Consider the following 13079-nt stretch of genomic DNA (forward strand, 5'->3'; position numbering starts at 1 on the left):
TAATCTTCGTTAATACTGCTGTGATTTTGAAAGAACAGAGGCTGTCAGTGCTAGTGATATAAAGTCCGAATTGGTTCCTGCTAGTAATACGTCACTGTCCATATCTATTATAGCTAATTATCGTGGTGCAAACATCATGAGACCGATTCCCTAAATTCCATTTGTAACCCAGAACCCCCTGTTATTTTTACTGATAATTAATAATAGAATCGATTCTTTACTCCAGTCACATCCGTCCATCTGTCCGTCTGTCTGTATTTCAAACAGATTCTAGTCAGGGTCGTGGGATGGTAAAGAATAGTTTTGCTGTTTTATATTCATTATTTAATTAGTTTTCATCTAGGATCAGAAATGCTAAAAGACAATGAACAATAATTCAAGGGCATGACAGTATAACAAGACAGAGAGTCGGGCCCCTGCAGCTTCTCTGCATTAATGATGTCGAGTTGCTGTAAAGAATATCAGCACCAGCTGGACAGAAGAGGGGGAACATGTCAGGGGAGGAAGCCGCCATCTTTGTGCGATGCTCTGTCTGCCACATGCTGATTTTCTTTCTAGATGCTTGGTTTTTGATTCTAAGGTTTTCTTGTTTTGGATATTGCAGCTCATTTTTAGCTTGTATGGCGAGGCAAAAATAGACCAATGACTAACTAGGGAGAGAATGTGTAATTTTTGCCAAACAGAACACATTTAGAAGAGGTGAACTGATTTAACTCAGGCCAAAGTCAAGCTTAACGAAAATTCGGGAAAGAGACATCCGGAAGGAGGGTTACTGTGTTTGACCTAGTTACCTTGAGAACTGTGCTTTTGTGACCAAGGCCTGTTCGAGGATGAACTAATGTCAGATTTCTAATATCTAGTGCTTTTTGATCTTTGCCGAACAGTCATGCTATGGAAGCCCATTAAGCTCAGAGATACACAGAATATTTGGTAATGCTTTTACATTAACTGCACCTTCGTAATGCATCCATTATGTTTTCATAGAACATTTACTGCACCTTCATAATGCATTCATAGAACATTCATAAGCAGCATGTAAGAATACCTTAACATCCCTTAACAGCTTTAATAAACATTAATTTGAATGTTCTATGAATGCATAACAAACGCATTATGAAGGTACAGTTATGTATGTAAAGCATTACCGGATGTTTTGTTTTATTAATAATGAATACATGTTAATCATTGATGACTTCTGACTCTCGGAATATTAAGACTAATTTAACATTTTATACAAGATTAATGATTCTGCACATGCTTATTCATGAACAATAAGGAAATGACACAGGAATTGTATCTAGCAGGTATTGCAAATGGATGGCTTATTTGATTTGATTAATTTTTATAGACATTTGTCATTAATAAGCAATGACTTTTCTATATAACAATTCATATGACTAATGTTCATGGGGATGATTATGTTACATGTGCAATACTCTATAACGTGGTTTCTAATCAGAGAAAAGGTTCTTTGAATGTTTTGTTTATAAGACCAGCCCAGGGTCTGCTCTTATTGGAGATCATCAGCCTAAAGCGATTCTCTGTACGATGGATTTTTCCAGAAATGATACAGAGATGGGGGGCCAATATATATTAAAAAAATATTCAGAGGCATCATAGTCAGGATGTTTTTGCTGAACAAACTGGCAATTTTTCAGTAACCCTTTTGTAATAAAATAATCTTGGTCGAGGTCAGAAGGAAGGCATTAGGTACAGCAGCACAGGGCACAGGGCAGGGGTACAGCCTGGACGGGATGCCAGTCCATCACAGGGCACAGGGCAGGGGTACAGCCTGGACGGGATGCCAGTCCATCACAGGGCACAGGGCAGGGGTACAGCCTGGACGGGATGCCAGTCCATCACAGGGCACAGGGCAGGGGTACAGCCTGGACGGGATGCCAGTCCATCAAAGAAGCACACATGTGCAAGCACTACAGGCAATCTAGAGATGGTAATTAACTGCTTGCCTAACTCCACACCCACAGAGCGTGGGGCCATTCTGCACACTCCATTTTGGTGACCATGCAGGTTAAGATAATGTGTTGTATATTATTGTTATTATTATTATTTAATGCATGAATGTTTTATTATTGTTGTGATCTCTTCATTGCTATTTTAGAGTTGCATGGGGAAATACTGTCTGAAAAACGTAGCTTGCATAGCTGTGCATTAATGCTCACTGATGAATTTTCCTTAGCAGTAGTTCACATGCAATGCAGAAACTCTGCATTTTTATTTTATGGAATGCAGTGCTGTCTGATAAAGCTTAAATTTTGCTCCCAATTAAGGCTATTAGTGAACGGACCGCTGCGAACGTGGAGTGCTGTTAATAATAGATAGATAAGAGTATCCTGAAAGCTGGACTGAAACACAATCAGCGCATTATGACGCCATTGGCTTTGATCTTCTGTAAACCAGTTTCGATTTCATTAAATACAATATTGCTTTTGGAGGTACATCTGTTAATGATTGCTGGTCATTACACTTTTATTGCGCCTAAAACGTCTAGCTTGGATTTATATTTAATATTAAGTCACGCACCCAGTTTCGTCTCCAAACGGCAACAAATGCATCATCCTGTTTGTTGTTGTGCCACCAAATCCCCGTAATCGAATGACTGTAGTGACTGGGAGGTGTTAATGTGTCGCCCTTGTGAAGTATGTGTGGTCTCGCGTGCGTTGGTGTGCATATTGTTGTGTAAACATGTCCTTCTGTGGAGATGCATGAGTGAGTTTCCATGCGCATGCTTCACTATATGGGCACAAAGATTTCTTCTTTGTGTGCTTCGGTCCCTTTGTACAATTAGGGGACTTTCTTGTTGAGCTGCTTCACTGCTTCGCTGCTTCACTGCTTCTTGTTGTTGCTCTGAGGAGCAGCTCTTGGTACATGGGGCAGAAGTGGTGAGGTTCTCAGGGCTACCAGTCCGTGAACAGCCATCCCTGTCTGCTCTCACCTAGATGTGCGGCTTTGGTCATTCAAGATCGGGCATGTGTCGCCATGGAGATATGAGCTTGGCACATCTCAAGCCTGGGAAAATGCCAGCCAGGCACAGAATTTTTGATAATCGCAAATAGGAAGTCAGGTTATTTAAGATGGACCTTCTGAATGCTCATAACCGTGGGGGTGGTTTGTGCCACAAGGGGTTGGGACTCTGTGCCTATGATTGGAAGGTTGCAGGTTCAAATCAAGGGGTTGGCTGAGAGGTCTCAGTGAGGAGCCCTTAAGTTAGGCCCGTAACCTCCAGTTACTCTAGGCACTGTCTGACTCTTGCTTTCTGGGTTATATGTGCCTTTGGATAAACATACTGTATTTACTATCTAAACAAACCCCAAATCACAGAATCACTGCCACCCCTGTGCTGTAGTACTGATCATCAATTCCTAACTGGAAGGTTGCAGGTTTGAGTCCCTGGAGAGGGTCTGATGTAATATCTCTTTAATCTATATAAATGAATGAAAAAGCAACATTCTTTTGCATGAAAGCAACAGCTAAGAAACTTAAATGTAAATGAAAGATTATGCTGGCGGGGAGTGAAATGAATCAGTGAGATGGCAGCGATGGGGCAGGGAGGCAGCCGCTGCTCACCGCGGGGACTCCTTTATGGATCATGTCAAATTCCCAAGCAGCTCAAAATGCAGTTAACACCCCATTAGCGATCGGAAGCGTGGTGTCAGCATGGGAGAGAGTAAGGGATGGGGGAAGAAAGAAAGGGAGGTAGCGGAAGACCGACTCCATCACACGCAGAGCTTGATATGAGGGAAGAAATTCAGACAAAGAAGAGATTCAGACAATCGGGCTGCAGAGCCAGTTGCGATCATATACCACAACAAGAAAACGCTTGCAATTTTCCCACAATCCCCTTTAGACGAGTTTGCTAGAACTGGAACATTCTTATAAAATGTCATGGAATGTCTAAAGATTAATTTTCAGTTAAATGCACAACTGCCCGGGCATAATTACTTGTCTAAGGACAGCTGTGCGTGGAGAACGGCTTTTAATGTCGGCGCGTTCAAAGGTTAGATGTTAAGCATTCGGCTAGAAGACCCATGGCAGAGAGTGAAGGCCTCAGTAATCTGAGGCGCTCATTTTCCTCTTAATGACATCAGCGACAAAATTAGTCTCTAATGAATACTCGCTTAATGACCTGAATGCTTATGCACTACAGTCAGTGATCACTATAGTGCAACACTAATATAAAATAAGCCGTCTGTGGTGGTATAGCTAAGAGATTTAGTATGCTTGGAATCTGTACCAAGGCCAAGAGAAGAAGGGCATAGCTTGAGAACTATCTGGAAAATTAACAAAATATGCACTGGTATTGGCTGGAGAACAGTGAACAGACAGTGCCAGAAACATTTTACTCATTTACAAAACGTTTATCTGTCCAAAAGAGTGACACTTCCATGAAGCAGCATGACCTCCGCCATTACAGATCCGACAGACACCACCAGAGGGAGCCGATGGGCCTAAAGTCATGCCCTTCCCTGCACGCAAACTGTGTCACACGGGCAAAACAAATGTCTCATTATAATGCTAATCAAGGGACTCGAATTGGACCGAGGAAGAGAAATTGAAGTGTCAAAAGCAGATTTTACTTTAATCTCTGACCCAGAGACCGTTTCTGATCCAGTTTCCTGTTTGTTTACTGACTGATGCATAATTTTAATAATTACAGTGAGGACAGCGTGGGGTTCATGTTAAGTATGTGTGGGGTGGTCACTTGGAGTTCATGATAAACATGCCACTGATATCAGAGGACTTGTTGCCGATGAGTGGTAATGGGACGTTCATATTAGCTATATAATTATGTACAGAGGTGAAAATTACAGGTCCAGAAAGTGACCCAGACTGAGATTTTGTTCCAACCAACAAGTTGAATACTCTGCGACTGTGACTCTTTAAACTCAACTGGGTGGTTGAAACAAAATCTTGGTCTGGATTTTGATTTTCTGGACCTGAAATGTCCGCCTCTGGCTATGTGGCAGGTAGCAAAAATAGACTAGGGTATGGGGACTGTTGTAGGATCATTGCATGTTACCCTGAAATGAATCAGTTTGACATCCAGCCATAGAAAGGAGCACATGCTGGTGGTGTGTAGCCCAGCCAGTTAGGGATCTTTGTCCAGAAGGTCGTGGGTTTGAACTCCACAGCTGGCAGAGTAATAATATCACTGTTTTGGCCCATGAAAAAACCATAACTGCTCCAGGGGTCCCTGGATATTGCCCGATCCTGCCGTCTGACTTCACGCTTTTCCACACTCGTGTGTCAATTGAACAAAAAGTATCTGCCAAATAAATAAATAAACAAACCTGAAACCTGAGCAACTGAAATATAACCCAGTGAATGTTTTGCTTTTGTTTTGTCGTTCTGCATTTTCATTGGGTCTCTTCAGGTTACACAGCAGTGAATCCTCAGCCTCCTGATGAAGACCAAAGGCGTGTCAGGTCCCCAGTTAGTTTAAGGTTTCTGTATCATTCAGATTTGTGTGTCTAATTCATTAAATGAAAAAAAAAGACATCCTACAAGATGCAGTTGTACAGCAGTCAAAATGAGACTTATTATTTATAATCATCGAGAATTCTTACTGTGCAATAACGTTTGAAGGGAGTGCTGTCATGGATTCTGCAAAGTCTTAATGCACTTATTGCACTTTCTTTAGCATGCACTAAAGGCAGCTGACACTTAGGAAGCCAGCGACTTGAATTACTTACACCTTCGAGATGCATTTAATGAATTTCCTCACAGAAGATTAACCGCCGCAGCTGGAGCAGCTGGAATCCAGGGCGGTTTGTGTACATAGCCACAAAATTGCCTAATGAACCGGGAGAAGCGCTTGTTTCAGGAGGCGCCCTTTCTGTTTGGCATACGGCGAGGTGTCGAGTAGCAGGGTGCTGAAGCTGCCAACCGTCGACCATTTGTGCTGCGAGTAAATGACATTCTGATGCACCTTTAAATTTGTTATGCAGATTGAATTTGTAGGCAATGTCAGGCAGACTATGTAGTGGGAAAGAGGTGTGCAGACAGGCCTAGGTAACGCTATGGAGCTGGAAATGAGGAGCAAATGAGGCGATGCACTGGAGAGCAAAGAACTGAAAATATTTTGGATTCCATCACTGTTAAAAGAAAGTAAACAAAATGGCTTAATGTATCTGTAAGTGCATGGAGTTTAAGTGAAAGCCATTCTGAAGTGTTATGGAGCCATTACGTTGTGTTTTTAATACTCTGTGCAGTTTTGATCAGCACATCTCAGAGGATTTTATAGCACCAGTGCAGAAATAACCTGCAAGAATGTTGTTTGGCCTTAGAATGGCCATATAAGGACACTTCAGAAGGATTTAATCTCTTTAGTCCTGGGCAAATGTTACTGTGTAGGGGAAGTGGTCCATGCCAGCCTGATACAACCTCTGGAGAGTCATAGATAAGGTCTATTTTAATATTTATGCCAACTCATGAGCACAAGGCCACACATTTAATGTTATTTGGGACCAGGTTTTCTTGAAACAAAGACACAATTTATTTGCACAGAGGGTAGTGGGGATTTGGTAGAAAGATCTCCAGATTCTTTCTAGTCAGAATAAATTAACATTTAGTTATAAAAACCACATGTAAAAAAACGAGAGTGCTATGGTTTAAATCATTGCCCTAACTGTAAACTATTTTTACATTATGTCTTCATATAAATGACCTAATGTAATTCCAAGTGACGTAGATATGAACAAATGCGACTTCTGGTTTGGCTATGATATGGCTTCTGTTTTCTCACAAAGCCAGGCAGAGGAAACCGGGAGAGCCACACAATGAGTGTGATGTCAGCTTTGATTCTCTCCACCCAGCTACGGTGTGGATGTTTGCTGACAGAAACGGCCAGCCGGCTCATATCCAGCCGATCAATGGCCTGGCACACACGCGCAGACGGGCAGGAAGGCGTCATGCTCTCCACAGCTTCTCCAGACACGACGCCTCCCATACCTGCCTGCTGACGCACACATCCACACCTCTCTCTGCTCTATTCGGGTCCTACACCCGGACTACTCTGGCTCTGGCTCTGATTGGTCGGAATCCAAGTCTCTTGCTGACGACCCCAGTGCTGAGAGCAAAGGCCACATTACTTATTACAAAATAATTATTTAAATAGAGTGCTTAAGTACTTGAATGGAATGAAAACCTGAACATACATTGATCCCCCTGGACCAGGAACGGGGACTGGTACTATTATATTTAAAGCTAGCTTAATTTTTTTTATCTTCAACGCAAGGACGCCCACGCGAGGTTGGGAGAGATGCTTACTTTTCCATTTTAGCTACAGCTTGTCCTGTTACTGTATATTGCTTCTATACAGTATTGTATATGTTGTATGTATATTGTATGTTATGGTGAAGGATGTAGCTATAAATTTTGGGCCCCCAGACTAAATGTCACCTTGTGAGACGATTTCACATATAACTTTACATATTCAAGGGCCCCTGTAAAGTGCTGGGCCCCCTGAATCTCCCAGGATATCCATGCCCCTACTATGCCTCAGGTCATTGCTCACTATTCTGTTATTGGTATTTGTTGTTCTTCATTGCTATATTTTGTTTAAGTCTGCAGGGAAGTATGCACGCATTTCATCATACTTGTACTTGTACTTGCATAAACGACAATAAAGCTTTCGAATCCTTGAATCCTAAAACTGGTGAAGCTATGATCTAGCACTTGTGAAAGAGTTATATAATGCTTCACAGTACTGTGAGGCTGTAATGGTGGAGTCCTGTTGTCTCACTGTGAGCCCAGGCTTTGCTCTGGGTAACGTGGGGTAGCAGTAAACAGGAGAGAACAGGGCTGGGGAATAGCTTAATGCGAGTCGGCGGGACTGTGACAGAGAGGAAGAAAAATAGAACGAGAGACAAAAGAAGAAAGGGGGATAGAGGGAGACACTGAGCTCGACGGCGAGCAGGAGGATCACAGCAGATGCGGGCGAACGCGGCTTGCTTCACCTGCGGGAGCGATCCTCCAATCACCTCGTAGCAGGCGCAGCGCAGGAAACCGCTGTCGGATGCTTTGATGTGAAATCTAATTAATGTGCAGCAAAGCTCTGGTGTGCAGATTCATTATTGAAAATGACAGGGGATTCAAATAAGTAGCACGGCCCGAATTCCTTGGAACGCTGCTTTCCCGCTCGGGCCCGTCTTTCTGGCCCGTTCCGTCTAAAGGGCTCCCCGATCTCGACCGTGCGTCTGAGCCGCGATTCGACGCCGGCGTCACGGGCAGGAGCCCGTGTCAGGCCACGAGCCTCAACTGCCATTACTGACAGGCTGTTACTAATAACCTATCCTAGCTCACGTGCCATTGGATGACAGCTGAAGCGGCGACAAGCCGTCGAATACGATTGGCCTGTTCTCTATAAGCCCCCCCCCCCCCCCCCATGAAAAATGTACAGGTAATATGAAGTGAGACACGCTTCAGAGACTGTTTGCTAAAAATAAATAAATAAATAAACACATACACTTCAGGGTGGAAGTTAGGAAATGACAGGCAGAGTGTGCTCTTCACAGCCACAGCGGTACTGCAGGAATGTGACACATCAAGGGACGCCAGAGTCAAGGTGGACGGGGGATGTCAACATGGTATGTAAATTGAGATGTAAACACGAAGACATCCAATGGAGAGGAGAAGAAAACCAGGAGAGGAACAAAAAAGCCCTCCGAGTCTGGCTGCTCTCAGGGGGGAGTGTTTACAAGCTGAGTGAAAGTGAGTCCCAGAGAGGCGTCTGAAGGTACGGCTTTAAAGCCTGGCACCACGCTTAGTTTTCGTTGTGAGGTGGTGCTCAGCGACATTGGAGGGGACGCTGTAGAGGCGAGGAGGAGAGGAGCGGTGTGGTGGAGTAATGCAGAGGGTATGCTAGGTCACAGCCTAAAGCCCTGGCAAACATCAGGACGCCGCCCTGCCTCGAGAAAAATGGAATGAAATCGGCAACACCTGAGTGTCCATGCTGATGTCAGCTTAGGGCCCCCAGATAAGTAAATGCGCCCTTAGGTGTTGGCTTCCATGTGACTGGGTTGGGGTGTTCATGCATGTGAATGAGAAACACTACACTTGCAGCTCATCTGCTAAAGCTGGCACTAAGACTTATTCGTCCATGGTGTATGCTGATCTGGAGTCAGCGGCTAACCAGAGAGAGAGAGCACGGCTCACCCTCCCCATCAGCCCCTCGCTGATCCAGAGTCAGCGGCTCTCCACAGAGAGAGAGCACGCCTCACCCTCTCCATCAACCCCCTGCTGACACCGAGTCAGTATTTGTGCTGATGGAGTTGCTGCTTCTCCATTACCCCCCTACTGATCCAGAGTCAGTGTTTGTGCGGATATAGCGTTACCCTCGCTCCCCCCTACTCCTTCCGTGGCCCATTTCCAGGCCTGTTATTCCATTTCATTTGCCACAACATCGCTGACAAATCCAGCAGTGGCAATATTAACAGCACCAGAGGGAGCTGATCCGTCTTCCTGTGCTGTTTGTTCTGTTTCCTGTCTCCAGGAAGGCTGTCTTGCTAATTCCATCAGAGCCGCCCTGTTCTGGATTTGCATCCACGATGAACCGGCAGCGAGCTCGCTTGGGAACGGTGTCACCTGTGAATGAAGCTCCTCGTGTTATTTTACTTCTAGTGTGAAACTGATACTCATGTGGGAAGAGAGAGCCAGCCCAGTGCATCACTGGTATTCTTCAGCTCGGTTAGAAATTTCCTTGGAGGGTGTGAAAAGAGCATGACTGTAGCCGGGCCAGGAGGTCTGACCATGTTTAGCGGTGAGAACAGTAGGCTAAAGAAGATGGTGCAGATATATCACTTTAAAAATCAATTATCCACCCATTTCTCGCTGAACCTGAGTGTCTGTCATTATTTAGAGTCTATTTTCCATTGCAACGGAGTAAATTATGGCAGTCTATCTTGATCAATCTATCCATTTTCAATAACAACTGTGCCCCACTGTTTAGCTTAATATAATCGTCTTTCTTAATCTCACTGTTGGTATTCCAGATTGCCTGGAGTTGGTACTTCAGATGCAGACAGTTCTGATCTGTGAGGCTTGTTCTCCTGGGGCTATCATAGCGGTCCGTACGATGGTGATTAATTCTGGGAAAATTTTCTTGTGCATCTTCTTGCTTTATTTTGGAGCACAGAAGCCGTTGTTAATCCGTGGGGGGGGGGGGGGGGGGGGGGAGTGTTGATGAATAATGCAGAATAGAGCCTGTGTTTTCAGGGAGGGGGGGGGGGTTTGCATTCATTTTGGGGTTGATTTGATAGTTACCCACGAGAAGACAGGCGTACCCAAGCCACATGCTCACACACACACACACACACACAAATCTGTACTAAATATGTGCATACAGTGATTTTGACTCATTATCACACAGAAGTAGCGCTCAAAGCTGCCGGCTTTCTGCCGTACGTTTACTCTTTGGCTGTCGCTTTCGTCGTCTGTCTGCCCCAGCTTTCCAGTTCGTGTTTGGCCGGCTGTTTACTTTTGGTAGAAATCAGCGATTCCTGCCTGGCCAATTAGACAACTGTGCACCCGCACTTACCCCAGGCTGACTGGTCAGCCGTGACTGGCAACCAGCCACACTCTGCTTATTTAGCAATAAATGTCATTATACCTCAGCTCTTTAAACAACTGGATCGCCCATTACATTGCAGATCCAGCCTTCTGTAAGATGTAGAGCAGGCTTCTATGTAGACATGCAGTTAGATGTAGGGTCCCCTGGCCTGCCTTACTCACAAAACTCCTGCAATGCATTGGAAACCAGCCTAGGATAGCTGGCTTTGAGAGAACCCCCCCCCCCTGTTTGTTGGGTAGGTGGCATAAGGGCTGATGTCCGCCTCGATGAAGCAAGGCAGCCATTTCAAATCTGATCAGTGCCGCTACATGAACCAAATCTCATTATTAACCCAATCTCACCCAGGTCTGGATCTACCAGTGTCCCACATCCACATTTTAAACATTCAGTGTTGCAATCAGGCACAGTAACCATGCAAATTACCAGCCGTCAGTTAAAGAAAACATTCTGCCTTTGTGTTTTGCAACAATCGGCGCAGTCGTGACTACATGTTGACAGCAGCACTGCAACTCTGACACAATTTCCCTGCAAGATTTTGCTTCAGGTTTTAAATGAAGTGAAGCACTGGAAGAACAGGGCATTGGCAGACAATGCTAGTAACCAGCTCTTATGGGGGAATATACAACAAAAGAAGATTTATAAGGTCTGAATGTACCTTTCGCTTCGATATCAGGTCTTACATTCTGTCCCTGAAATTAAAGCCAAAAGAGCAATCTGGGGGTGCAGAGGAATCCTTGTAATTCTGAACGTGTAAGGTGGGCAGGTGGTTTTGTCAGCAGTCTTTTATTAACGGAGACACGCTGGGACTCGGTGGGATTCCGAGGATTTTGGGAACCAAGCCGGAGCGCAGGGCAGTGCTCGCTTCAGCAGGAAAATGCCCAGCTCTCTCTCTCTCTCTCTCTCTCCTCGGGTGTCAGTTCTGTACCTCCCGTCCTTTCGCCATCGATTCCCGTCTTGTCACATTGAGACATACTCATGAGCACAGACACATGCACGGGTGGGAGACTGCACAAGCACACACAAAAGTGTGGTTAAAAAAACCATGTGTTTCAGAGCTGCGAAAACCAGCATCGGATACAAAAGCAGACTGCGAGATGAGTGGAGAAGGGGGTCAGGATTAATCTGTCTCAACCTATTTAAACCACAAGACAACAGAACGAGCGGGGAGGAGGGTTGATTCTAGGTTTAGAGTGCTTGTTGAATTGGTCAACGTGACAGAATCACGTGTCAACACGAGAAAGAAGAGAACGCCAAGAGTTTTCATCAATTGAGATTTTGCTATCCTGATGAGTTCTGGAAAGAATGAAAATTGTTCTGAATTATCACGGGTCAGTAACAAAGTTTCTCTGGGATAAATGATGTCTGTCTGATTGGTTCTTTGAGATCCAGAGTTGTAATTTCGGTCTATCTGAGATATCGGATGTCAGTCCAAATGCCTGTTGAAAATATAGAATGTCACTGTACTGGGGTTTCAGACTGGTGCAGAGGTTGCCAGTTAACATCCCGTGGTTGGTAGAGAGTTTTTCCTGTCGGGCCTTTCACCCGGGGTGGAATAGGGTCTTGCATCATATTAACGATGGGGACACATTCTGGGAAAAGAGTCGTTAGGCCATTTCGTTGTAGTGCAAACATCATGGAGTGCACTTACAGAAACCTAGACGGTTTAGCCTACTACAGGCCTAGGCTTCATTGTAAAGCCTATTGCCCTTAGGCTACATTGTAAAGCCTATTGCCCTTAGGCTACATTGTAAAGCCTGTTGCCCTTAGGCTACATTGTAAAGCCTATTGCCACTAGGCTACAAACCTGTACAGTATATCACTGTACTAAATTCTGTAGGCAATTGAAATACAATGGTGAGTAGTTGTGTATATAAACATATCTAAACATGGAATAGGTGCAGTAAAAATATGATATAAAAGATTAAGTAATTAATTAAATCAAGCACAAAGGAAAATGATGCATCCAAGAGACGTGGTACAAGGCTGCTGCCAGAATAACATGACATACTCTGTTACAATAAACTTTTTTTTTTATAAATAAAAAGAGTACACTCTAAAATAATGATAAAAGTACAGTGAATACATAAAGCAGTAACATAGTTGTCTATCATCATTATCCAGAATGATGTACTCTACATAATTATATGTGCCATACTATTATAAGACTGGCAGTGTAGTAGGTTTGTTTACACCAGTGTCACTGCAAACATGTGAGCAGTGTGTTTGGCTACAACATCACTAGACAATAGAACATTTTCACTTCCATTATGCTCTTATGGGAATACTATTGTATATGTGGTCTGTCGTTGCCTGAAATGTCCTAATGCGGTGCCTGACTGTAATGCATAGGCTATCCTAAGCTATAGCCTAGGGCCCTGACAAATATCAGGACGCCATTCTGCCCCAGGGATAAATGGAGCGCTGAGTTAAATCGGTGATCGTGTCCATGCTGGTGTCGGACTAGGGCTCCCAGATAAGTTAATCCACCCCT

Source organism: Paramormyrops kingsleyae, chromosome 1, assembly GCF_048594095.1.
Source record: "Paramormyrops kingsleyae isolate MSU_618 chromosome 1, PKINGS_0.4, whole genome shotgun sequence".
Lineage (NCBI taxonomy): Eukaryota > Metazoa > Chordata > Actinopteri > Osteoglossiformes > Mormyridae > Paramormyrops > Paramormyrops kingsleyae.